The sequence below is a fragment of the Rhipicephalus microplus genome, chromosome 5 (genome assembly GCF_043290135.1).
Source record: "Rhipicephalus microplus isolate Deutch F79 chromosome 5, USDA_Rmic, whole genome shotgun sequence".
NCBI classification, from domain to species: domain Eukaryota; kingdom Metazoa; phylum Arthropoda; class Arachnida; order Ixodida; family Ixodidae; genus Rhipicephalus; species Rhipicephalus microplus.
Genome location: NC_134704.1, coordinates 110507580 through 110512648, shown reverse-complemented (window position 1 = coordinate 110512648; position 5069 = coordinate 110507580).

The window sequence follows — 5069 nt, the reverse complement described above, 5'->3', positions numbered from 1 at the left end:
CCATTCATTGCATCTACGCTAAGGTTGGTTTCCTCACTGAGAACCGAGTACCATTGGAACCTGAACTTGGCAACGTTTAACGCTACAACATTAACTATTGCGCGAACTCTAGCTGTATTATTCGAGGCGCTAGAAGGTGTTAAATAGAATATAATAGGGCTCAGTGAGGTTAGGAGGACAGATGAGGCTTTACGGTGCTACAGAATGGGCACGTGCTTTGCTATAGGGGCTTGGCTGACAGAAGAGAACTGGGAGTGGGATTCCTAATTCACAGAAACATAGCTGGCAACACACAGGAATACTATAGCAATAATGAAAGGGTGGTAGGTATCGTAAATAAAGTCAATAAAAGATAAAAGATGAAGGTGGTATAGGCTTATGCACTCACATCCCGCCATGATGACGCTTCAGTTGAAAGCTTCTATGAAGACGTGGAATTAGCAATGAGTAAGGTAAAAACACAGTATACTATACTGATGGGAGGCTTTAATGCAAAGGTGGGGAAGAAGCAGGCTGGAGACCAGGCAGTAGGAGACTATGGCATCGGTATTAGAAACGCCAGAGGAGAGCTGCTAGTAGAATTCGCAGAACGCAATAATTTATGGATTTTGAATACCTTCTACCAAAAACGAGGAAACCGTAAGTGGACATGAAGGAGCCCTAATGGCGAAAATAAAAACAAAATAGACTTTATATTGAGTGCGCACCCAGGCATCGGGCAGGATGTGGAAGTGGTCGGCAAGGTAAGATGCAGCGACCATAGAAAGGTATGGTCTCGAATTCGCCTAGACTTGAAGAAGGAACGACAAAAACTGATACGCAAGAAGCCAATCAATGAGTTAGCACTGAAAGGGAAAGTACAGGAATTCAGAGTCTCGCTGTGCCCTGGTAGCAAATGATAAATCTTTTAGTGTATAGCAACATTCAAACAACAGATCAGTATGATGACTATAGTAAAGTGCCAGTATTTGCATGTGCATTCAAAGTGGAAGTTCATGCAGTACATGGATGACGCGACGGCGCTTCTAATTGAAACATGTTATACTATGTTGCGCCACGGTGACTCCCTGAATTATCTACGCTGTCACAAGCGTACGCCGTCAGAATAACTTATTAAGTGTACGAGGAGGCCGTACTTTTTGTGCTGTGTGTGTCCACGTGATTTTTTGTGATTGTGCGTAAAATATATTCATTAGTTTCTTTTTACTGGCATGGTCTCCACCATACATATTATTTTCGTTTCGACAGTATTTACGCAGATATCACTGCTTAGTGGTCTTCATAAATGTTGTTGAAGCCATAAACTAGTAAATATTTGCACTACATTGGTTGAAGATTAAGAAAGATTGTCTTATCCACATACATTGAAACAACTTGCATTGTTTTTGTCTTCGTTGTCTCTTACTCAGTAAAACTTGTTTACTTGCAACTCCATCTTTTTTGGCTAATATATATACGTTTTATTGAACAATGACGTAGACATGTCTCTTCCAAACTTGGACTAATGCTTCCGAAAAATTCACCGTGTGTTTTCGTGATTCACTGCAAATGTCGTCGAGAGGCGATAGAATTGTGTCTGGAAAAAAAGAGAGAGAGAATAAAAGGTTTACTCGATGTTCTGCGCGAGAAAATCGCTGAATAGGATCCTGGAGGTGCTGCGTGAAACATGAGTGCCATCCGGCAGTAATCTTGGAAAACAGCAGTATTTGTGGAGTGCAGAGCCACGGGTCAATGGCAGCACCACATCCTCTTAGCAGAGTGTAGGGAACACCCGTTTTTTTGTGCATATTGTTATACTGTCAGCGCAGTGTAATGTGGTTATAATCATTAGAATTACGCATCTCTGCGTTTTCTAGCATAAAGGAACACACTATCAAATATTGACGTGTTGTTGTTGCGTCTCAGATACGCGTAATATTTGCTTTTTGATCGATATTGTACACCGGAATGAACTCACACTTCAAATGAAGATGGTTGGGCGTTGAGTGTGCGGAAGTTTGGCTTGGTAGCTGAATAGTTTTGGTTGACAGACAAACACACAGACAAGGTCATGGGTCCGGATCCTGCTAGTGGCAACTTATCTTCACGTCAAGTGTTCTATTATCACAATCATACTTAAATTACTTCTAATAGGATTCCCTACACTTCCTACGGATATTATTGTCTGTTCGTTCTGTTAATTAGGAGAACTAGAATTTTAATATGTCATCAGCACTTTGAGGATGTGACATTGGGCACTTGTTCATAGGACCACTGTTTATCTTTTTGTTTGTATGTCCTGAGTGAGTGGAGCCAAATAATATGAGAGATGCGGTAAATATTGTGACACATGTAGCTTTCGTTTCTAATAGATTGTAGTTGCGAGTCGGCGCCTTTGTTGTATGCGTCTTTCTTCTAGTGCCCGCGTTTGTGTGACGCCATATCCACTCAAAATGAAGTTCTTTTCCGCTAATAAAGTTTACATCGCGCTATTTTTCTGCATTGAGTAAGTTGCAGAGAAACGACGAAACACAAAGCAAGAGAGTATAGGCACCTCTCGCTAATGTAAACTGTGGCGTAAGCTACAGCATGGAGTGTCAGTGACGTTTCAAATGTAGTAAGAAATATGCAAAATGCCTTTGTTGAGTTTAGTACTCCCACAGTCATTCATTGCCGCGTTAAAAGAATTCGCATGTCTATAGTTGTCAAATTAGGTACCCTTGCGTTCTCAAGGCAGTTTACACATTGCATCCACTCTGATCTACATAAGTTTCTTTTAAAACACAGGACGTAGAACAACATTATGACACGCCTCTATCAATAAACAACCATTTATTCCGATATTTATTTAGTTAACCCACAGGGAGCATGTAGGCGTTGCAGAGGTGGCGGGTTATACAAAAAAATACAACATAAGAATACAATAAACTTGGAAGTACATCTTCAAACAGACTAGACTATTACAGCCTGAAGTTGTAATCGGTTAGTGTAGCCTTCAATGATGAAGCGTCCTCGATTCATGCAATGGAGCAGTCAATGTGGTTCTACTGAGCACTTGTTTTCGGTTAAAAAAATCTGGAGAAAACATTAGTGCATCATAAAAAATGAAAAAAATTATACTGTATAACATACTTTATATGCATACTAATTACATATACCAGATAGGCCAACTATATGCCAGGAAATGGACATTACTTGAAAAATGTCATTTTATGATCCAAGAAAATTTGCTTTTTCATAGATATAGCTGCAGGCGCAGGAAGGTGCTGTAGAGATGCACCACGAAAATATATTGTTACGTTTAGTAATGTGTTTATTACACTGTGGCGTACTGGTAGACTTGAAGGGGTCGTACACCGGAGGCCTATCTCGCTAGCCGAACGTCCTCTTCTCTAATCTGCCTGTTCCCCGCTACCCCGAGGCTCATACGTAAATCACATATGTATAACAATATCTTTATAGCACTGTTCGCCGCATTTTCTTGCGTCTCGTCTTACAATTCGGTAACGGTCCACTGAATTGGTCAGTTTGGGGGTCTTCTGTCTCTGCAGAAAACCTGTTTTCAACTGCATAGTTTTTGCTGCAATAAAGGCTGGTTTGTTTTAGAGATTGCTGTGGTAGTATACTGCATGTCATTCTTGTTCGCGTCCTAACTAAGACAACGCAACAGTTCTAGTTTCCAGATAATTTTCACTAATGTGTAGCCAAAATAATTAGATTTGCGATGTTATGTGATGTCGCTTCAGCCTTCAGGTATAAAAGAATTTGTTTATTTTCTGTAGGTTACTTCTGGATCAGTGGTCCTACTTCCACCTGGCAACCTGTAACAAAACAAAAAAAAAACGCTAGAAAGCTTTTTCAAAATGTTGGGTCTGTCCAACGAATGCCGCACATACTTGTGTTCATCCGAGCACACACGAGGGCGACAATGTCCAGTTTGAATTCCGCGAAGCACTATTCTCACCGCGCTTGCGTTTTTTTTTTGTTTTACAGATTTAAGCGAACAAAAATAGAAATGAAAAAAAAAAGAACTCCGCCAAGTGCCGTATGTTCGTACAAACCTCAATCGCTTCATTGTGGTTTACTCTCCCTCTACAATCCTCCTTAGCCTGCCACTCATTTCTCTCTCTATCCCTCTTCCTCTACAATACATCTTGCCCGATTGCCCTGTGCGAACGCTTTGTTTTCCGCAACCGCACTCAGATTTGTCTCACACTTCCTGGGATCTCAGCGAAGCAATACTTTTGTTCGCTCTCTCTTTCTTACTTTGTCAACCGTTAGGCTCACTATCAAGAAAAGTTCGTGCATCGTACTGTGCCATGGAGACCTAGTTGACATCGTATATCAGCGATTTTGGACATGTTGTGTCAACATAGACAGACGAAAAGAAAAAAAACTAAAACAATTGTTTGGGGGTGCTGGGGCATAAAACAAAAACAAAAATGCGTGCCTGCGTTTCTCCAGATGCAGTTCGTGCGTTGTTTGAGGCCCTTTTTGTGGAAAATAAAGCTACTTCGCTTTGTTTGGGAGTGTGAGAGCTTGATGAACAGAATTTTATTCTACAATGGTCGATATCATGGCGCGATGGAAAACAGAAATGCTCACGTAATGCAGGCACACAAAAAATTGGTGTTCAAAAAGCTTTCGTAGGTACTAACACTACTATACTGTCAAACCCGTATTCGTAATATGAAATGCCTTCATCGTAGTTAATACGCAATAGCCCCATGAGCAGGAGTTTTGACGAATAGTCCTAGCTTTGTGCATACTTCACTTCTCTCAAAACTGGTGAAGTGAGAACGGTGTTTCTTGGCCATTATTTGTGAAACTTAAGACAAATGCTGATTGTCACCAAGGATTCCATTATCAGTGTTTATAGTTCAGGAAGCCTTTCTGTTACGAATGCTCTCTGCAAACTTTACAGCATGCGATTACTTTCAGCTGCAGTGCGCTTCCCAGAAATACAGCATTTTGCCGCATCTGAGACCAAGGAAAAAGCCATCAAACTCGTACCACAAGCGTTACGCTTAAAACGAGCAAGCGTTGAAGACATATAGAGCGCAGTTGCTCGTACAATTATGCTATTTTCT